Source organism: Melanostigma gelatinosum, assembly GCF_949748355.1.
Source record: "Melanostigma gelatinosum genome assembly, chromosome: 3".
In the NCBI taxonomy this organism is placed as follows: Eukaryota; Metazoa; Chordata; class Actinopteri; order Perciformes; family Zoarcidae; genus Melanostigma; species Melanostigma gelatinosum.
This window is the reverse complement of record NC_136636.1, coordinates 19,471,380-19,494,987: the sequence shown is the minus strand read 5'-3', so window position 1 is coordinate 19,494,987 and position 23,608 is coordinate 19,471,380.

Genomic DNA, 23,608 nt, shown 5'->3' with positions numbered 1-23,608 from the left:
TGGAATTTTATTTCGTAACGTATATCTCAATATCATGTAGCATGCCCTTGTGCATGCAATGTGCAAGCAGTGTTTTACTCGTCACTAATGTCCTGATTTTAAAGGACAAATAGAAGGGCACTCTGAGATCACAGACCTCCCCCAAGGCCAATCCTCTCCTCAATATAATAGTTTCTTTCTTGCCCGTTGCTTCACCCTTCCTTCAAAAGTCGGGCCTGTTGTTTTTCCGTAATCCTGCTGACAAACTCGTTGTTGCTCTTCCCAGTTCAGAAGCCCCAATGGTGTGCCCCTGGCCCACTTTACATTGTTTTAACTGCACTGACCCAGTGAAGCACTGCGATATACATTCATTTCAGTTTGTTTTCATTCAGAAACAAACATGTCCACTGAAATGAAAACCTCATTTGTACTCATAAGTACTGTTAAAATCAATCGAATCAGCTTCTAGATGAAGTTTTCTGCACAGTACTGTCCACTATAACAATGCTATCTATTCGATAACAAATCCAATTGTACAGTTTATAACTACCGGTAGTAAACTAAACACAGAATCAATTTCATTTGGTGTGGCTGAAACCCAATGGGGCTCCTCTCTGTACAGTGTAAGGGGCCTGGTGGGATCAGTGTAGTCTGGCTGAGCTCTCTGGCAGTTTGCCCGGTCTCTTCACTCAGTTTGTCTCTAACCAGATCAATACAGATTAGGGAGACCACGGGGATCCCTCTAGGGTTTGCCTTTCTGGCCAGCTCTTTCTCTTCTCTCGATAGGTTATTCCTCACCCCTCTCGGAGACTTCACCACAGTCTAAAACAATGAAGTTGTCTCTGTGCTATCCCCAATGTTGTGTCTCTCAGTCACTGTCTTCACTCTCACCTTGATTTCAGTCCAGTAAAACCATCGTATCTGCTCTCCTGTAACTTCCCTCATGCCACATCCTTCCTTGCAACGTTTCTTTCCTTTCTCTTGAATCCCCTCTGACTGTCGTTCCTGTCAAGCCCTTTCTCACCATCACTGACAATCCTCCTTCGCTGACAGATATGCCTCGAGGAAAAGGAGAGTGGAGAACGTGATGGCATGTCAACCTTGTGACCCTACAGATGGCATGTGACAGCCAGCTCAGCCTCAGGGCCTGCTGATCCACCTCTTGGCAAGTAGAGCACGGCGAGGCGAGGAGAGGGGAGCAGTGTAGAATACAGGAGAGAGCAAAATGACAAAAAGAGAAACGAGGGCAAATGCTGAAGGAGGAGGATTATACAGGAGTGGAGGTTACAGGAGAGGAAGGAAGATGGCGAAGAGGGATGGAACATGGACCAAAAACCCCAACGCCACGATCTATTGCATTAGCACTGTTGGACTGATGCTAAATGTTTCAAATGTGAGGAGAAAAGAGAAACGTGTCCCCTGACTCACTGACACTTCCAGATGGTTTGACTGACAAGCAAATGGCGACAGAGCCAGAAGGATGCAGCCTGTCACTCGTACCGAAAACTCACACACATTAAAAACAAGGCTGGATGCCAGCATGCTGTATATGCTCACACGAGTACAGACACACAGAAACATAGGAGGCGAAGGAACTGAGACAAACTGTGTCATCAAATGAAGGAGTTCATTTTAATGTAACTGATGCAAGTTTGTTTTCAATCCAATGACCTCAACACCGTCCCGCACCAACAAACGGACAAAATATAGTTCGGAGCAAATCTGTGGTGAAAAATGCAGTCACAAGGACAAACGATTTTTATAGGATGACAAAACAAGTCATGCACTTGAGATATTTATCTTATGCACACACGTCCCGGCAGCCGACATGCGTGTTTCTGCTCATCGTTGTTTATTGTTGCAACGTTTGGCACACTAATTCATCTGAGCGATGTAGCTCGAGCCTGTTCTGAGAGCACAGACTGGAAGTGAGTTGGGGAAAGCGTCAGTTATCAGGACATTGGCATCATTCAAAATATGTCCCTGTGCATAATGGGTGCAAAGGGTAAAACAACAATTTGTCATCCCATGTTACTGTGCATCACTGATGTTTCCATTCTCTCACAGATGTTCTTCTGAAATGATCTCAAAAGAAGCAGAGGTGTAATTGATTTCAGTGGGTTGGATCTTTGCACTATTTCAAAATGAGCTCATTATGGAGGTTTTTAAATTAATTGTGTGAGAAAAATGACAACATTCCAAAAAACCTCAATAGTTACGGCAACTGTTGACTGAAAATACGCACAGATTCAGCTTCTATATTTCAGTTGTTGATCTGGGAGATTTACAGGCCTGACGAGTCTATAATAACCACCTTTGGTCTTTTGGCAGCACCCCATATGCCCTAAAAGGAAGATCAAACTCATATGTCACGCCTTACTTGACATCATCAGACAGGTATAATTATATTACTTGAAACGCAAGTTATAAAGCAGGCAGTGAGCATGTTCTCCACAGAGATGCTATAAATAGACTTCTGACTTAGACTTATATCATAATAAAAAACATGATAAATGATTGAAACATGAACTGTAGCATGTAACAATATCTCTTCTTATGATCAGGTTAAACTAACTCCCTTCACCATATCTATTCCACAAAGGTAATGGTGGCGACTCTCATTATCTTCTTTAAGTTATTCTATCATGTCTTTTACATAATTACATGTTTGTGTATCCAGTTCCTCTTTTGGAAGCAGATTTCATATTGCGTCATCCAAAACAAACAATGTGGCATACATGTCTTACAAGAGCAGTAGTACTTTGCACTGACTATTTAAGCTCAGAGGCATACACCCCTTTGCCATTTTTATTAAGCTGTTATATTAGTGTTGGGGTAGCATGTAGTTTTCTAATTGACCTAAAATAACCCGATTAGCCATGTGTTCTCTTCGTTGTACACTACTGACAGTGAGGTGAAAAAATCTGAGGTAAAACTCCCCAAAACATAATAATTCCTAAAAGCCTGAACGTATCTGCAGGCACCTTACGCAACATGCCATAGATGCCATGTCTGCAGCAAAATAAAACAGTTCATTTTCTGAAATTAACAACATTAAACAGTAGCTAATAGTAAAGCATATCATATCTATACTGATGCAAACATGCATTATCTTTAAAAATTAAATTAGGATGATTACTGCGGCATAAATATATTGGGCTAATGAAATACATTGGACATGCAGCTATAACAAATCATCTTATGTAATTCCTTTAATTCACTGACATGTTGAAAGAGCTACCCCAATAAATCAGCCAGGCCAATGTATTGGCTTATTGCTTATCAAACGATAAGTAACGAGAGCAAGAAACAGTGTCCTTCAGAGTCCGCCTATATGTTTGGGTCACAATTATTTGATAACAAAAATTAGGAAAAATGCTTATATGTTTGTGGAAAATAATGAATGTTGGTAGGCATATCACCCTTTTTAGTTCCTAAATATCAGTATGGGACTCAAAAAGTAACTATCTGCCAGGCTATAGTGAGAGGACGGCTGAAACAATCCATCGTGCACAATATCACAACAATAAACTGCAATGAAATCCACAGAAATACTTGTTTCTTCTTCTGCGTTTCTGAGCTGAACACATGCAGGAAGAAAACCACGCCCATAACAACAGGTTAGCAACCAGAAACGCTTCCACGAGCAGAGAACAGAAACACAAAGACAAACACGTGAAACCACATCAGTCCAGGTATATACTATTAGATCTGTTACACAACCTCTTGTTCAAGATAACATCAGCGTTTTTCAGCAGCAAATTTACGTTTTTAACAAACAATAAAGGGTTAGCTCAGCTGGCTAACGGAAAACAAAGAGATCCACTAGTTCGGGTGACGGAACCCGTTCACGTTACCTGAGGAAACACCGTCGGTACCCCCGGTGTGTGCAGGCTCGACTGAGCGCGAGAAGAGGATGTTTCCATACAGCTCATGTACAGTGATGAGTCTCGATGTGAGCGGTGACAGCACACATGGAGAGAAGTGAAGCTCGTCCTGCCTTCACAGATGGGATGAGGGAGGCTGCTCTCCTCCGATAACCGGCCACGCTATCCTTCACACCTAGCGGCTGACGTCACCACGCTGGGCCTCAACAATAACAACAACAACAACAACAACAGTGCCATATGACCAACTCTGGTTTTTACAACGTTTCTCTCTTGGTTATTTTTGAATCGCTCAACCGGAGAATAATGGCTGAATGGAAAACACTGACTCCATCTGCATGCAAATCTGTGCTCTCTTGTCATTCCTGAAATTAAAAAATAATAATAACTAGAAAATGCATTTCCTGCTGAAAATGCGCTGGAATGCTGAAAGCTGAAATGAATCTCAAAAACATTGCTGAAAATAGATATCGAATTAAAAAAAAATTGCAAAAAGCTGAATAATCCAAAAAGATTACAAATATGAAGTTATATCACCCCTCTCCTGAAAGAGCTGAACATTTTGATATTCGAACGGTTTCTGTAGCTTAAAAGAATTCCAGCAGTAGTGATATTTGTTGTAGTAGTAGTAGAAGTATTATTCGCAGTATAAGTATGAGTAGCATTTGAATAAGTACTAGTTGTAGCAGTAGTGATATTTGTAGTAGCAGTAGTAGTAGAAGTTGTTGTCGAAGTATTTGTAATTAGAAGAAGTAGTAGAAGTAGTAGTATCAGCAGTCGTACTAATAGCTGTAGTAGTATTAGTACTGCTTATTAGTACTGGTAGTAGCAGGAATAGCAGTATTAGCAGTTGTGGTATCAGTAATAATAGTAGTGGTAGTGGTAATAATAGCAGTAGTGGTAGTAATAATATTTATGGTAGCAGTAATAGCAGTAGCAGTAGTAGTAATAGTAGCAACAGCAAAAGTTGTAGTAGTAGTGGTAATACTAGAAATATTAGCAGTAGTAGTAGTTGTCGCAGTATTAGTAAGAGCATTCATTATTTCAACAAAAAAGCCTAATTTTGAGCGAAACGTTTAAATACAGTTAATCCATGAGGCTTTTATTTTGAAAGGGTGGGACTGGGTGGGGGAGGGAGGGGGAGAGGAGACATAATCATCATGTTTGACACATAAACAGAGGTTATTAAATGGCAGGCTTCATCACAAGCAGTTCAGTTAGAATTCACTCTCTGGGGCTTTTATTTTGAAATGGGGTGTGGGGTGTGGGAGAGAAGGGGAGAGGAGACAGAATCATAATGTTTGATAAACACAAACCGGTTATTAAATGACAGGCTCATCACAAGCATTTCAGTTAGGATTCATTCTGTGGGGCTTTTATTTTAAAATGGCGTGTGTGTGTGTGTGTGGGGGGGGGGGTGGAGGAGGGGGGAAATACCTCTAAAGATCCCTAAGACCTGAATGACTGTATGAGAGACACATAGATAGAGGGAGAGGAGTGTATGTGCGCATGTGTCTGTGAGTCTGTGTGTTTATCACCATCACTAATTGGCTCAATCGCAAACACCTGTGTGCCTGAAGCCATTTGAAAATATTCTCCATAGAGATCCCATTGAAAATAAAAAGCTTAATCATTCAAAAAGTTTAAAGGTTAGAAATATAAAAAGTCATAGCAGACCTCTGGTGAAAGAGCTGACCATTTTAATAGTTGAACGGTTTCTGTAGCTTAAAAAATGAAGGAGAAGCGGTGCGACGGAAGAAATAGAAGTTGAATAAAGAAACAGGATAACAATAGTTGGAATGCTTAACAGCATTCCAACAATGAAGAAACAGGATAACAATAGTTGGAATGCTTAACAGCATTCCAACAATAAAGAAACAGGATAACAATAGTTGGAATGCTTAACAGCATTCCAACAATAACATTTGGATTAGGAGGATCATCAACTAAACTCTACTCTCATTTGCAACCCATAATCTCTTCTTTTTTAAAGACTGTCATCTGTCAGTTCTAATGGGACCTGGAGCTTTTTTTGTATTAATCTATTTAATAGTTGTAATGCTGTTAAGCATTCCAACGATTGTTCTTCGAATCTTTATTCAACTTCTTCTATTTCTTCCGTCGCACCGCTTCTCCTCCTTCATTTTTTAAGCTACAGAAACCGTTCAACTATTAAAATGTTCAGCTCTTTCACCAGAGGTCTGCTATGACTTTTCATATTTCTAACCTTTAAACTTTTTGAATTATTAAGCTTTTTATTTTCAATGGGATCTCTATGGAGAATATTTAGTGATGTTGATAAACACACAGACTCACAGACACACGCGCACATACACTCCTCTCCCTCTCTCTCTGTGTGTCTCTCATACAGTCATTCAGGTCTTAGGGATCTTCAGAGGTCTTTCCCCCAGCAGTTCCCAGCAGTTACTATGACTGCTGATACTACGTCTTCTACTACTTCTTCGAATTACTAATACTTCTACTTCTAATAATACTTCTACTACAACTACAACTTCTACTACGACTACAAATATCACTACTACTAGTACTTATTCTAATGCTACTAATACTTCTACGAATAATACTTGTACTAAAACTTATACTCTTACAAATATCACCACTGATGAATTTTTATAAGCCACAGAAACTTTTCAAATATCAAAATGTTCAGCTCTTTCAGGAGAGGTGTGATATGACTTTTCATATTTGTAATCTTTAAACTCTTTGAATTATTAAGGTTTTTGCAATTTGTTTTTGAATTGGATATCTATTTTCAGCAATGTTTTTGCGATTAATTTCAGTTTTCAGCATTCCAACGCATTTTCAGCAGGAAATGCTTTTTCTAGTTATCTTCTTTATTCTTCTGTTCTGATGACTGTGGGTTATATATTTTTGTACTTCTGCTTAATTCGTCTCTTATGTGGGACATATCTATACTTTTGAACTCTGAATACTGCATTGTGGACAATCATTAGAGGTGGCATGTGGGTGGGTTATAGGGGGAGGATGTTGGAGGGGTGAATGAACTATATGTGTATGATAAAAATGTCAAAATATGTACCTTCCATTGCTCTTTAAACATATTGTTTTTTGCATTTGAGCTAAATAAAAATAAATATTAAAAAAGCTGCCAATAGCATCATCCAAACTTAGCTGACACGGATTGTAAAAAGCAAGTAAAACACTGTAAACAACACTGAATTGATAGACATTTCTTTTCTTAGCTGACATAATATCACCACCCAAGTTCTTAATGTTGTTTCTTCGGTACTGTAAACATATAAACAACATCAAATGGTAATAAATGCTATTCCCAGTTTAATATTTCAAATGGTGAAATGTTAATCTTTATATCAAGCGTTTCAACATTGGAGCCTACATTCTTTGTGAATGGGATGGATATTAAAAGCTGTGAACGTATAATAAACATACATAAGCACACACATTTTTTCTCAGATAAGCCTGTTCAATGGCAAAAATAAGTTGTTCCAGGACCGTACATAGTATACACCCCACCAATTCATATCACTCAAGATCTGTAGATGTCCTTAACAAATGGGATTTTATAATAGACATAATGAAATGTATAACACGTATATATATATATATATATATATATATATATATATATATATATATATATATATATATATATATATATATATATATATATAGATTATTTTACTCATCAGAACAATAAACTCTTTGAAGTCGAATTTTATTCAACACCATGAATATAAGTCGGTTTACCAATGTTATTTGGTAGATTTTACATCCATATAGAAAATACTTTGTCTCTTAAGATTATCGAGCATAAGAAATGTGTTCTGCTTCATTCATTCAAAGAAATTTGAAAGGATGATTTTTTTTTTGTTGTGATTTTAATCAGTAAAAATTCGTTTTGGCGGTTTATATTTAAGTCCTTTTAAAATATATTCTAATAATGGATGTCTTGGTTCTGTATGTGTGGACTCATTGCTCAATAGATTATACTGCTGGATTACTAATTGGACCATTAGGACTTGTGCTTAGGACACAGAACAAAATGTCACAAATGTGAAATATTAATAGCACTTGAATCTGTCAATGAAAACAAAATGTGACAGAATTCTTTGGAAGAGGTCTACTTACAGGAAGGCCACAAGATGCAGCTAAAGGTCAGATCACTTCCAGTAAGCAGACTTCATGCTGGTCATTTTCAGTCAGACTGGATTTTCCAAGGTTAATACAGGATCTTCAAGCTCTCACTCAACAATGGGTCAACTATTTAAAATGGGCTGTGTGAAACCCCAGCTGACTCAAGTTTAGACCATCGCTTCCCTAAACACAGTCGCAGCTGTGCAAAAAATGCTACATGCTTATTTTTAGCCATGCTAGCAGCAGGGCTCCAGATGGCGATGTCATTCGGTCAGTTGGTCCACCACGTTGGTCCGGACTGAAATATCTCAACACCTGCTCCACGGATTGACGTGAAAATTTGTACAGACATTGATGGTCCCCTCAGGATGACTTGTAATTAATTTGATGATCCTCCACCTCACATCTACCAAACCCATCCGGTCACAACTTGACTTTTTGTATTTGGTTCATGAACAAATACCAGCAAGACTAATGGCATTCTTATCAGCCTCAGCTGTTGCTAACACCCTCAAGATGTGTTAGCATTTAGCGCAGGTCTCCTGAAGTGGTCTCAAAGCTGCCAGCATGGCTCTTAGTTTTGTTTTATTAGGGTCAGTATGTTCATATTGGTCATAGATATCGTCTTTGAATGGGTTTAGTAAATTTAATTAATACACTTCAAACAACCAATGGAAATGTAATCTACATTGTTTTTAAGATGTTCACATGAGGGTGTGTCTATGTATTTCACATCTCATCACTTCGGCCTCCTCACGGCTGTCACATCACTCCAACACATAAATCACTCACGCAGCTGACACAGTACTGCAGCAGGAGTTATTTATTTGTAGATATCTCATTCCCAACATACTGTAGCCTCAGCCTGACTCATTCACTCCACCCCTGCAGTTGGTCCGGCTGCAGCTTTCAGGTGGAAAGATCATTCCTCCTGGTCAGATACATTCTCTCTGGCATCCTGTTTTTGTTTTCATTGTCCTCTCTGCCTTCTTGCAGACAGTCCAGTTCATTCCAGGGATGTGTGTGTGTGTGGGCGGGAAAGAGAGAGAGAGAGAGAGAGAGAGCGAGAGAGAGAGAATGTGAGGAGGAAACACACACCGACAGAACGAGGCAGAAAAAACAAAAGACAGAGAGACGCAGCGATAGAGAGTACAGAGGGCCTGTAAAGCAGCCCACTCTCTTCCTGCCATTGTTTCATCTCAGGGACCCACATGAGGCTCGGTTAGTCGATGAATCCTGGACATCAGATTGCCCCCCCCCCCCCCCCCCCCCCACATGTCGGGCCACTCCTCCTACTGCTGCTCTGCGTTTCCATGGAGACAGAGAATATTGCCTGCAGATGATTGCATCCCCCGCTGAAAGGCAATAATACAGAACGACCTGGAAATCTGACTGTTGTCAGAGCAACACGGAGACAATTCATATGTGGCTTCACTCAAGAAATAGAAATACGATAGAAATGTGAGTGAGATTTTTCCCCCGTTGCTTTGTGTGGTTTCATACGTTGGTGCTGTCCAATGAAAGCCATGTATCTTATCTCCAAAAGGTCTTTTCATGAAATAAGAAATCTAAATGAATCCTGCTGACTTCAGTAATCACCTGACCTTTCATCTACCTCCACATTGAGGTACAGCTTTGTGGTTTTGAAATATTTCAACTGTAGGATGGATTGCCATGAAAAGTGGATCATACATTCATGTTAACGTTTGAGATGAGCTGACATTTCATCCAGATTTCATCATCAGCTCAACATTTACTTTGGTTTATTACATGCAAAACTAATGGCATTCCCATCAGCCTCAGCAGCACTTTGTGTTCAGTACTAATTTCCCTAATATTAGCATGCCAACATTGAACCTGCTAAACAATGCTGACAATTAGCTCAAAGCACCACTGAGTCTCAGCACAGCTTCACAGAACCACTGTCGACTCTTCGACCATCGATCATTTATACCCTCAGTTTATCCTGAAAACTGTAAAATGACAATATGTGGCCATACATGGTTTTCAATGGACAGCAACTATATGTGAGTGAGGGAAGAGTAAAAACAAGTGCATGCATTTTTACACCTGTGCATGGGCGTGTTTGCGTGCATGCATGCAGGAACTCATAACAAGCTCGACGAATGATTGATTGATGCCCTGTTTGCAGAGAGGAACTAGAGAGGCTATCTGTGCTAGCGATAATGTTAGCCAGTTCAGGCCAGAGAAAACGAAAGTTACGAACGTAACTACGGTTCTATGAATCCTGGATGACCGCCAGAGGCAGTGCTTAACACTGGATGTATTCCGTCTCGCGCATGCGCAGGTCGAATATTTATATCAACAAAGTCACTCGTGACCTCAGGTGACTCCCGTCGTCTATAAGTTCCGGTGTCATCCTGAGTTCAGTCCTATGGAATCTTCTCGCGAGTTCACGGGATTCCGAGTGACCAAGAACTCTGGCGGTCATCCAGGATTCATAGAACCGTAGTTACGTTCGTAACTTTCGTTCTATTTCATCCTTACTGACCGCCAGAGGCAGTGCTTAACACTGGATGACTTATACCAAAAGAGTCACGAGGAATCACAAGTACCCACCTTGTATAGTTCAGGCAGAGGAAGCTGGCCAAAGAACCCTCCCCAGTGGGTGAGGGGTGGCAACGTTCACTCTGTAGTGTCTGGTGAATGTGCTCGGTGAGGCCCATGAGGCCGCAGCACATATATCCTCCACTGGCACACCTCTCAGGGCTGCCCATGACGTGGAGACACTCCTGGTAGAGTGGCCCCTCACTCCGGATGGTAGCGGACGGTCGCTCGCCTTGTATGCCTGGGCAATGGCTTCCACTATCCAGTGGGACAGGCGCTGTTTCGAAAGAGCACAGCCCTTCTTAGGCCCACCATAACTGACAAAGAGCTGCTCCGACCGCCGTATGCAAGCGGTGGCCTCCACATAAGCTCGGAGGGCCCGCACTGGGCATAGCAGCCTTGACCTCTCCTCTCCCGATGGGGGGTCAAACTCCGCCAGCTGGATAGGCTGGTTGATATGAGAGCGTGTCAGCACCTTTGGGAGAAACGCTGCATTAGGCCACAAAGTAACCCCCGATCCATCTGAGTTCCACCTCCGACACGATTCACTCACCGACAGGGCATGCAGCTCGCCTACACGTTTAGCCGAAGTGATGGCGAGGAGAAACACCGTTTTGGTTGCCAGCCATCTCGGCTCTGCCCGTGCCAGGGGTTCAAAAGGAGGCAAGCACAGGGTGTCCAATACCAAATGTAGGTCCCATGCCGGGGCCTTCGGGGCGTTTGGGGGACGCAACCGCCGAGCTCCCTTTAGGAAGAGGGACACCAGTCTGTGGCTCCCTACTGTGCCATTGTCGACCCTAGCATGGTGCCATGACAGAGCGGCCACGTACACCCTCAGGGTAGCGGGAGACCGGCCCTTATCTAACAGGGACTGCAGAAACTCAAGTACAACAGGTACGGGGCACTGCACCGGGTCCTTGTTCCGAACCACACACCAGTCAGAAAACAGCCCCCATCTGTTTTCGTACTGCAGCCGGGTAGATGGTGCCCTGGCATTCAGGATAGTTCTTCTGACTGGCTCTATGCAGCCAGTCAGCAGCTGGTCGGGCCCTCCAGCGGCCAGACCCATAGTTGGAGGCGGCTGGGATTGGGATGCCAAATCTGACCCCCTAGCTGCGACAGGAGATCCCTCCTGTCGGGGAGGTGCCAGGGTGTCCTGCAGCAGAGTCTGTGCAGTAGGGAGAACCAGATCCTGGCTGGCCATAAGGGGGCCACTAACAAGAGTCTGTGGCCCTCTTGAAGGACTCTGAGAAGTGTTGGCAAGATCAGAGGGACCGGTGGAAAGGCATAAAGAAGCCCCTGTGGCCACGTGTGAGCCAGGGCATCCTGACCCAGAGGACTGGTCCTCTCCGTCAGGGAGAACCAATGGGGACAGTGGGTCGACCTCTCCGAGGCAAAGAGATCCACCTCTGCTCTGCCGAAGAGACCCCAAATGCTCTGCACCACCTCTGGATGGAGCCGCCACTCCCCCGGTGGAGGCTTGTGACGGGACAGAAAATCTGCGACCTGGTTCCGTTCCCCTGGTAGGTACATTGCCCGAAGGCTGGTAAGACGAGGGGCAGCCCAGGTGAGAAGGGCACGGGCTACCCGTAGCAATTCTGCAGATCTGGTGCCCCCTTGATGGTTTATGTGAAACACCGCCGAGGTGTTGTCCGACCGGACAAGCACATGCTTGCCCCTCAAGTATGGCAGAAAATGCTTGAGCGCTAGGTGCACAGCCCGTAGCTCTAGAACATTGACATGCTCTATGTGGTCTTGAGCAGACCACTGCCCCTGAGCAGTCCTGTTCTGCCACACTGCACCCCATCCTGAGAGGCAGGCATCTGTTGTGACCACCTCTCTGCGGAATGGGACCGAACCCATGGGGACACCCTTCGTCAGGTATGCCCTCTCCCTCCATGGGGATAGGGCGAGTAGGCACTGCTCCGATACTACTATTGCCCTGTATCTGTGCCATTTGGCATCCAAGTGAAAGCTGTTCAGCCATCTCTGCAGGGGTCGCAGTGACAGTAACCCTAATGGAACGACCGCCGAGGCAGCTGTCAGTTTGCCCAATAGGCGGAGAAAAAGAATGTAGGGCACCCGCCTGCCCCCTTGGAAGGGAGAGAGGCTGTGGAGGATGTCGTCCACCCGTCGGGGTGACGGACAGGCACTCATAGTGACTGTATCCAGAGCCACACCAATGAAGGTTATGCTCTGAGAAGGGCTCAGGGAGCTCTTCTCCATGTTTACCCTGAGGCCCGACCGGGCCGCGTGAGAAAGAAGGCGAGCAGTGTCCTGCGCCGCCTGACGCTGGGATGGCGCACAGATCAGCCAATCGTCCAAGTACGGCAGTATTCTCATGCCCTGTGATTGCAGGGGGGAAAGGGCAGCAGCGACACACCTTGTGAACACCCGTGGGGAGAGGGAGAGCCCGAATGGGAGCACCCTGAACTGGAAGTGACCGCCTTGAAAGGCGAAGCGAAGAAACCGCCTGTGGTGAGGTACAATGGGAACATGGAAATAGGCATCCTCCAGGTCGACAGACGTGAACCAGTCCCCCCTGGAAACCGCCCGAAGGACGTCTGCTGTGGTCAGCATGTGAAATGGCAAGACCCTCAGGAACTTGTTTAGTCCCCTCAGGTCCAGGATTGGGCGCAGTCCACCGCCTCTCTTTCTCACCAGAAAGTAAGTTGAGTAGAACCCCCCGGGCTGTGACAGGGGGTCCACCCTCTCGATTGCACCCTTGACCAGGAGCGTGGCTAACTCCTGGTTCAGGGCTAGGGATTTTACCGGATCGGAGATACTGGTCATTGTGACCCGGCTGGAGGTTGGTGGCCGGCGTCGGAACTGAAGCTTGTACCCCCGGGTTAGGGTGGACACTACCCAGGGGTCGAAAGCATGAGCTGCCCAGTAGCTGATGTGCTGCTGGGAGAAATAACCGACAGCCGGCCGGGAGACATCATCTCCTGTACCCCCTGCCTCTTGAGGCTCGGGGGGGGGGCCTGGTAGTCCCCAAGACCGGAGGTTGTCTAGGAGGAACGTAAGTAGGGTTCTGTGGGTAGCGGTCCGGCCTGCCAGCGGTACGCTGAGGCCTGTCGCGACTACTGGGGTAAGCCGGGGGCTGAAAATGGTCCCGGGTGGATAGAGTAGGACCGCTACGTCTGCGGGGTGCGGGCATGTCCCTGCGAAGGCCAGAAAACTGCTGCCTGGTCTGGCTAGCTTCAACAGTCCGCTGAAGCGCCTGTATAGCCGCTGACCCGAACAGCTCACCCGGTTCCACTGGGATAGTACGGAGGGTCCTCCTACATGCCTCAGACAGGGGTGACTGCGCCAGCCAAACCTGGCGGCGAGTCTGGACCAGGGTGGACATCAGCCGTCCAAGTTCCCTTGACATGAGCGCAAACGCCTGCAGTGAGGCATCACTGAGGCTGGTTGCGGAGGCGTCGGGAGTAGCCTGCTGCAGAGAAGCTGAGAGGGCCAGCATGAGGTGGGAGAGGGAGTTGCCAATACGACCCATGCGTGCTGCTGTGTCATAAGCCCTGGATAACATGTCATCCGTGACCCGACATTGGGGTCGAGGGCACCTGGCATCGGGCCTCAGGGTCTCCTCAGGGGAAACTATGAGGGACGCAATAGTCGGCTCAACAGCTGGCATACGGGTGAGGCCAAACTTTGCCGCGTCCTGCATGGCCGCCAGGGTTCGGCCCTCTGATGTAAGATGGGACAGAGCCCCGGTGTCCCTCCAGCATGCATGTAGCTCCCTCAGATATTCCTCGGAGGGAGGAACAGCAAAGGTGGTAGGGGCGAGAACACGCCTGAAGAAGGCACTCGCAGGCTGGGGTTCCGGCTGCCGCGTATCTAAATGCAGGCGTGCCAGTGCCATGCGAATGACAGACCCCATGGAGCCATCGACTGCACTTTCCGAAGAGCCCTGAGCTGAGGAACGGGAGGCAGGTCCAGAAGCATGGGAGGGCTGCTCGTCACTGTACTCAGTAAAGAGCGTGGCTGACGCCGCCAGTGACATCACGTCCTCCTCTGAGCAACGCTCAGCCGCGGGTGGCTCTGGCGCTTCCGCCCCCCCTACACTGGGTTGGAGGGCCAGTAGAAGCGACTTCATCTGAGCTAGCTCGGAGGTCAGCAGATCTACTCTAGAAGACAGCCCGCTGGGTTTAGCCCTCTTGGAGGGAGCCCCTGCAGTTTCCGTGGCCCTGCGCTTGGAACGGGTAGGTAGGGCTGGATTCAACTGACCCGACAGGGGGAGGTCGACCACACCAGCCAGGTGTTCCGCCTCGGCGAGCCTAGCAGCCCTTACTGCTCGAGGCATGATGCCACAGTTCATGCATGGGTTCTCAGAGAGGCCCTCCCTCAGATGCTCGAGGCCAAGGCAAGCGGGGCAGAGGTCATGGCCATCATCAGGCTGCAGGGGAGCCATACAGGTCCTACAGCCGGGAAAGTCAAACATGGCCGACTCTCTAGCCCAGTCTGAGCGGATGCTCTGCTGAATGTTCGAGAGCGGCCGGGGACAGTCAGTGAGAGGAGAGCGAGGACACTCTTAACTCAGATAGTTGCTGCCGCTATTGGTGTCCCACCAGTTAGCATGAGCGAGAGCACTCTGCCACTGTGGAAATAGGTAAATAACACAGTCCCTCTAGTGAGAGGGGAGCGAGGACACTCTCTTCACTAGGATAGTTGTTGCAGATAATAGTAGCTGGAACTCCTGGTGTGCTACCAGTTAGCCTGAGCGAGGGCACTCCGCTAACTGTGATATCCGCTAACTGATATGGCCGTCAATGTTTACCGTGAAGGGCGCCCGACAGCGTACTCAACGCTCACGTTAGCCCGCCACTCGATTAGCTAGAGCGGAACGCTCTGCAAACCGAGGAACAGCAACGAACAATGGTCTCAACAATGTTAGTCGATCTCACCGATTGCTGCGATGGTCCGTACGGCGCCGACGCCGTTCCCTCCCAAGAGGGACCGCTTGTCGCAGCCTTTGGAGGGCGAACATCCGCAACCCCGACCTGTGGTCACAAGGCTACCGCGACAAACTTTAACATATCTTGCTCGTAGACAAAATATATATTTCTTTGACTACCATGGTAGTCAACCTGCGTAGCGAGAAGAAAAAAAGGACTGAACTCAGGATGACACCGGAACTTATAGACGACGGGAGTCACCTGAGGTCACGAGTGACTTTGTTGATATAAATATTCGACCTGCGCATGCGCGAGACGGAATACATCCAGTGTTAAGCACTGCCTCTGGCGGTCAGTAAGGATGAAATAGAAAGCTTATTTGCATTCATCTGAATAAAATGTCGATGTTCAGGGATATCTTTACATTATCTTTACATTATGCTGTGAACAGAAGCTTTTTGTTTCTGTGTGAAGACTGACTCAACAGCATGCATAGTCATAAGGTAACATAATTAAGTAGCAAGAAGGCAAACTGTATCTTTTCTTCATGACATTTCTGGTTACACACTCAGGACAGGAAAAGGTCACCAAGCGCGCAAAAACAAGTCTCTTGACTAAAACGAAAAAATAAATGTCTTGCCCTAAAGTAAGAAAATAAATTGTTAACAAATAGTATTCATTATTGTATTGACAGTCCAGGTTGATATGTATATTTATCATTTAATACACAGGTTATTTTCCTGCTGTTAGTTTACAAAGAAGAGTTTTAACAAGAGCGGGTCGATTACATAAATTTACAGACAATGGACGTTATTCAAGTAGGCCTAAAATCGCTTGCTATATTTAGCCACTTCTATAGTAGATGTGAGCTCAGCAGCACGAGTTCTGATGACGTTTGATTGGGGAATTAAATGACAATTGTTTGAGCAATTACATAATTATTAAACAATCATTTTAAAACTGGGATCAGAATGATAACTCAGAATGAACTCCATACTCAAACTCACTTCTTATCAAATATTCTGCTGTCATATCAAAACAATTAAATATTAACCAGTATATAAAGTGTATATAAACTGTTGCAGCCACCAGCTCTTTTCTCTCCTCTCCCACGGATGAACACTGTAGTTTTGATATATGTATCACTAGTATAGATACCAGTGTTTTTGAATTTGAACATAAATCCTATTATACCAGTAATTTGTCATCTTCACCATTGCAGGAGAAATAACAAATGCATGAGATTATACATTTTAAAATGGCTGCAAATTGTTAATTTAAACAAAAAAATGTAAAAAAGCAATACTGGTAACACCAGCAGAACATCAAGAGCAGACACTGTATATGATACATGCATATCAAGTCACAGTCCTTTGCATAATTTAAATCTGTGTGTCAATTTAAAATGTGTCTTTGTGATTGACATACAGATGTTTTCATAGGGCAATTGCACGTGATGTTCTGCATGTTCAGTTTATATCAACACTGTGTATTAAGTCAGCATGGTGCAGTCAAAGGCAGTGCAGCAGTTCCTCCTTCTTCTCTCTTATTCAGCAGCCTGTAATAGCTGTTGCTCAGTTGCTGAGGTAAGCAGAAACTGTACGAGTGGGCATCACTCCCCTCAGTGCCCCTTTGTTGCTCATGTGTGTGGAGTAACACCACACCAGCGCCCCCCTGTGTCATAATGTGGGAAAAGTCAGCTCGTCAACAATTTGTAGTCCATAGGACATTACAAATAAACTACAGGAAGTAAAGACACACTGACTGGTAAGTGTTAATAGCACAATACATGATATCGGCAACATAAATGTTGGAACTGTTTAAGTGACTGCAGCATTTTTGATCTTTGTTTCAAATATTGTATATGTAATTAATAATATGGCCACTAGAGGGAGCTCTTATCTTTCAGTAAAATGAGAGTGAACGGCATCATATTGTTGCTAAACTTTACTAACAATGGGGGCCATTTCCAGCAATTACCTTTTTCTGCATTGACTGTCTCCATCGAATCTAAATAGAAGTAGTGATTTTCAGTGTATTAATATTAAATGACGTGGTTTCTCTTGCTCTATCCTGGAGAGATTCAACTGTTTTTAAACTAATGTTTGCTCATTACTTGTTCCAAGTGCAGCTGTTTACACTCTGTCTGAAGACAGTGATAGAAAAGGACCAGTCTCATGTGTAAACTGGTTGATTTTTGATCTCACTAAAGGCACTACTTGACTGCAAACACATGTTTAAGGTGCAGCAACGACTTGCAGGAATAGCTGCGGAGGGAATAAGTACACCAGATTTCTGGAGCTTCTGGGAGCAACTGCCTTGCTTGAGGGAATTTAAAAGGTTGGCTGCTATGGCTGGGGTTTACACAGTGATTTGTTTTCCTTTCTTCTTGCTCATCCTTATTTTTTAGTATTAGTTTAAGATCCGATGAACTGTGGTCAGGTATGCTTCATTCACATTTCATTGGTCCATAAAGAGTGAAAAGAAAGTTTTCAAAGCTTCACTAAAACTGCACAGTCAGTGTCTGCAAACCTCGATGGAGGTCCCACAGAAGCTTTGCTGCAGAGTCAGACCCGCAGCATGCCTCCAGCAGAGTGAATTACCCCTCTGCTGTTGTTGGTGGGGGTTGTTTTAAGACTTGGAAACCTGCTGTGTAATTTGTGTGCACACGGAAGTAGAAACAGAAACTTTTGTACAGTAACTGCCAACACTGGTAAGAGTTCTTGGTCATGATCTTTGCATAGATGCACATTTTAGGCATTCAGAGTCAGTGGCTCAATAGGCCCAATGCGACAGCGACACAAGAAGAGAAAGAGGCAAGAGGAGACATTGTTTTGAATGTTGCTCGTTCAGTTGAAAGAGAGGGCCACTGTGTTGCCAAAGAGGAGTCACAGTATAATCTGGTTTACTGTCAAATCCTCCAAAAGAACGCTCAGACCTGCAGGTCGTACTTCAGAGCTGCATTATTGTTCCTCTCAGCGTGACGTGTGACTGGTAATCATTGGCTGCTATGGCAGGATGGAGAGGAGCTCGATACTCTGTTTGAGTGGCAAAATCTGACTGAAGCAGATTGAATATCCTGCCTGCAGAGAGGGAAAATACATTTACTCTTCAAGTGTAGGCCTACTAAAGTACAATTCTCATACTATACACTAAAAGAGGGACACACTGTATACTTTTCACCTTACTAAATTAATATGGAGTTACTTCTGAGATTAGGATTTGACACTAAATACTGAATTGAACTTTCAATAGTTAAAGTACACTTTGCTGATAATACTTCTGTACTTTCAGTATTACTGCATTGTTACATTGTTGCTACTTTTACTAACTTTTAGTAAGTGAAGTACTTCTTACACTACAGCCCACAGTTCAGAGAGTTTACAATCAAATAAAACAGCAAACATATCCAAAGGTTATAGTGACGCTGCTTTCACAGAAAACTCGTGATAAATTTGTGGAGGACATCAAATCAAATAGCATGAAGTGGTTAAAATACAATTCAAGAAAGACAATACAACTGTAGAAAAGCAACATTTTAATGTGTTTTTATGGCTTTGTTCCAGCTACTAAATTCACAATTCCTCCCTTCAACTGAGACTTCAGCAATATGCAAATAACCCAGAGTTCCCCAGGAAACACACTCGTAATTTTTCTTTCGTAGAAAAATGCGTGAAGTGAAATGTATTTCCACTCTAAACCCAGGGCCAAACAACTGAGAGCAGTCTGGATGAAGTGACCGTGAGTATTTAATTTCATACATTAGAATTTCATGCATGCATTCTGCGAAGCCATTTGGACCCATTTGATTTGATTGTCATAAAAACATATTTTCTATCACCGAGCATTGTAGATAGTCCGTGAGAGAAATCATAAACCAGAGATCAGTTGCAAACAGTTATTTCCTCTTTCATTCATCTCCCTCCCTACTGTAGCTTTCACAGTTCATTCAAACCCCTCTGCTGTTGATAAATGCTGCTGTCCCCAGGAAGTACACCCCACTCTGGAGCCCTCACAGGCAATTCAGCAGCTGACACTATTTCAATTTTCCATGCCTGCAAAGTGTTCGTATTTGATTGTTGAATTGCAACAAATATAATCAACTCCAGCTTCAAGCAGCAATACTAAAATGTAAAAATACTCCAGTGTTACAGTTTAGCAAAAGTAAGTAAAATAATGTCAGTATCAAAAGCAAAATATCAGAATCATTATGCAGCATAACGGTATTATATCATACGTATTATATTATTATAGTATTGCTACTGATGAAATACTGTGTAAGCAGGATTTTCATGGTGTAGCTGGTGGACGTGAAACTATGAAAGACTTTATATTCTATTACGTTTATTCTATAACAATCATATTCTGTAAGCTGATCATGTTTTGTTTGTAAAACCAGAATTTACAAAGTTGTCAGATGGATGTAGTAAAAAAGCATGATACATCGTGGAGTATACAGCAGCTCTTAATACGTGTATTTGTTGAGGTTGTATCCACTTCAAAACAGAAAAAAAAACATAGAAAGTGGTGAAACGTTACAGCCACTCCACGAGACAAGCATCCTCAGTGTAAAGCACATTAAAGGCATTGACAGCGATGTCTGTTCTCTCAATGCTGTTAACCACACCACGACGCCGGTCAATAATATAAGCTGCTGTGCACTTTTTAAAAAAAGGCACTGCATTAATACTTAAATTTCATTGTGATGAATAACAGTCTGATTGATATGCAATTGATTGCACACACACAAAAAATAAGAAGTAGAAAGTAGTTGACAAAAAGAGGATACTCCATCTGCGTCGATGTGCTAATATCCTAATGGGAGGACTTGGACAACCTGGACCCGTTGCTCACCGCAGCTCCATGGCACCGATCCAGTCTTCACCGCGGAGAGAAGATAAAGATGAAGGAGACCTTGGATCAATGCAGGGCACAAAGAAATGCTGTTTATTGTTAGAGCCGATTTATAATACCGTTTTTTAGCATCACACAAAGAAAGATTGTCTTTCCTGCAACACTTCTTCTGGAGTAGAGCTGCATATTTTATGTATGTGGTTCTTGTCTCATTAGTCACCAACAGTGTTTCTCATTGTCTGCCTGCAAACCATCAAAAAACAGATGATGGAACGTTTCTGACTTGAAAACTCACTTTCAAATTGTGCGCTTAATGATCAGATGAATCATTCTAAAGCGCATTACAGTCAGCGTTTTCAGACCTGTCCTGGACAAAGTTAAAGAAATAGTTGATTTTATGTCAAGACCTGGAAGAGAAGATTGATACCAGTAGTTTGATACTATTCACTTAATATAATACAGCGAGAGAAAGACGATGGTTAGCTTAGCATAAACACTGGGAACAGGAGGAAACAACGAGCCTGGGTCTTTCCAAAGGCAACAAACCCCACCTAGCAGAGCTCACTAATTAACGTGCTACATCTTTACATGGGGTTATGGGGTTGACTATTTGCTGGCAGTGACTTCCTGGGCTTTCGAAGCTAGCTGTTTCCCCCTGTTTCTAGTCTTAATGCTCAGCTAAGCTAACTGGCTGCAGGCTGTAGCTTCATCTTTAGCGTGCAAACGAGAAAAGTGATATCAATTTTCTAATGTAATTCTTGGCAAGAATTTCCCATTGGAATATTTAATGGCTCAAGAACAAATTTGAGTGCCATCTTCAGGGACACTGCAAAGACCTAATCCTCATTCTTAAGTGTTACTTTGCGGTGTTTGTTGAGTCGTGCCACTCCCAACCAAACAACCAGCCCTTTCTGCTCTTGGAGAGAAGTGGGGCAAGTACAAATCCATAAAATATGTAAAGGGGCGAAGTTTTAAGCCTATACTCGCCATTTCCAGCTGCTATGGGAGAAGGAAGATTAGGGTTAAGAGGAGAAAGGGGAGTGTATGAACAAATTCTTTACTCCATCAACCGTTACTGCTGACCCAGATTCTCAGATCAAATGTTTCTGTGTTAAAATGTTCATGTCCCCTTTTAATCCATGTGTCTTTGTCCCAGCCCTGTGTCCTAAACATTACGTTCTCTTACGACAACAAAAAACTACAAAGTCAATGACGTTTGTTTTTGACTATCACAAATAAGTTCCAAAGGAGTCAGTGGAAGTCAGCGTAGTGAGGAGGTTGGGTTGGTGGATGGGTCAGACTACACAGGGTAAAGCCAGGAGACGGCTGATTGTGTCCCATGTGAACCAAGTACTTTTGTTCCCTTAACCTAACAAAGTAATCATTCTGTTGTCAAAACCTAACCAAGTGCTTTTGTGGCATTTTTGTTTTTTCGTCAACATTTTAAGACATTCAATTGTTTTATTCTCTGCTGCTACTGTAAAAATACTTTAAGGAATATTCTCTTACACTAGAAATATTTGCACTAAAGACAATAATAACCTGCACTACTGTTGACTGTGTTGATATATATCTTTAGATAGTACTTAGTTTCTTGTTAATCCTTTATCTAGGCCCTTATGTTCTTAACTTTTTTTTTTTATTTATTCTATTATATGTTATATGTTCATGTCTATATCACACTGTGGGACTGCAAGAAACGGCATTTCAAATTTTCTGTATGCATAACACATGTGGAAACTTTGACAATAAAGTGAACTTTGACTTTGACTGACTTTGACTTTTTTACTAAGAACCAAGTGTGGAGCGATTTTTGTTTGATTTTGTTTCAATTAGCATTACCCAAGTGTTTCAAGCTGTGAGTTACTGTAACCATTATCTGGGAACAAAACGTGTTTCCCTTGAAGCATGATTGAGAGGGAAGTTACGTTGTATGGGAAGGCAATGTTATAGGACACAGGGTGGCTTTGTCAATAGGTGCATACTTGCTTGTCTGCCAGGTTTGGATATTCTTATACTTCAGTAAAAACTATAAATCTTGAGGCACAGATGCAGTAATAAAATGTCATTGTAATTGTCTTTGCCATGATGATTGCAGATTAGATCTTTTACCTAAATTGCCTTGAAGTGAACACTTTGATGATCAACATGGCTGGTAATTAAATATCTTCCATCCCCGAGGAATCCCCAGGACTCTACAGGGCAAACAAAAGTTGTTTTCTTTACGAGACAATGATATCAGTTGAATCATTGATTGATTAATAATTGAAAAGAGAAAGGAGAAGTGAAGCCACACTTTTACCACCTCAGACAGTTTACGAGAGTCTGTCTGGGGCTCCCGAAGACCTTCTGGTCCTCCCATTAGCATCCTAATGAGAGGCATCATGAACTGGTCGGGGTTATGCTTCTTTCAAAAATGCATTTGCCTCTGTCCTCTGATTCCTTTGCATTTGCAGCTTGTACCAGATTTTATTGCATAGTTTGCCTTATATCTGACGCTTCTGTATCACTTTATATATACATATAAATAATTCATATTTTATGTATTGTTCCTTGTTGCACGATAGCCTGAAAAGTGTGCCATCTTGCGTTTCACTGTTCATATTGTATGAGCTTCAGACAAATTAAACATTTAAATCTGAATTGTCAATAGTCTTCCCTTGACAAAAACACAACATCTCAAAGAATCGTTTCATCTCAAATGTTTCATTTGCAGCATGTTGTTTTTCAAAAAATGCACAGGCGAAAATGGGAATTGTTAGCTGTGCATTTCAGAAACCTTCTATAAAAGAGCACCACGATCTTGTGCCAAGAGGCAGATCTCTGCACTACAATCAGGATAATGGCATTTCATGTGGTGGGTGGTTGATTGCTCGAGGTATGACCACAGAAAGACAGGAGACATGGGAGTACAGACAAGTAGAAGAGAAAAGGAAAGGAGACGCAAGAGATACAGAAAGAAAAGGAAGAAATCCCAACGAAAAAGTGAAAACTGAGACACTCTCCTCCAAAGTCTACTGTCTCTCCAGAGAGGCTGCGCAGACGAGGCACTGCTTTTATCATCAGCTTCAGTGTATTTCGGACACCTCGTGAGCATTAAGACAAGCAGAAAAATACTGCTAAATAATACATTCATTAGAAAGTCTGTGAAATAAAAGTTGTTTGTTTTTTATCAGGATGAGTGTCCCAAATATTCAGTAATCTTATGTTGAAAGCTGCAAAACAAGAGTTTGAGTTGCTGAATGATTAACCACTGGCTCATGCAAAACTATTATTTACCAACAA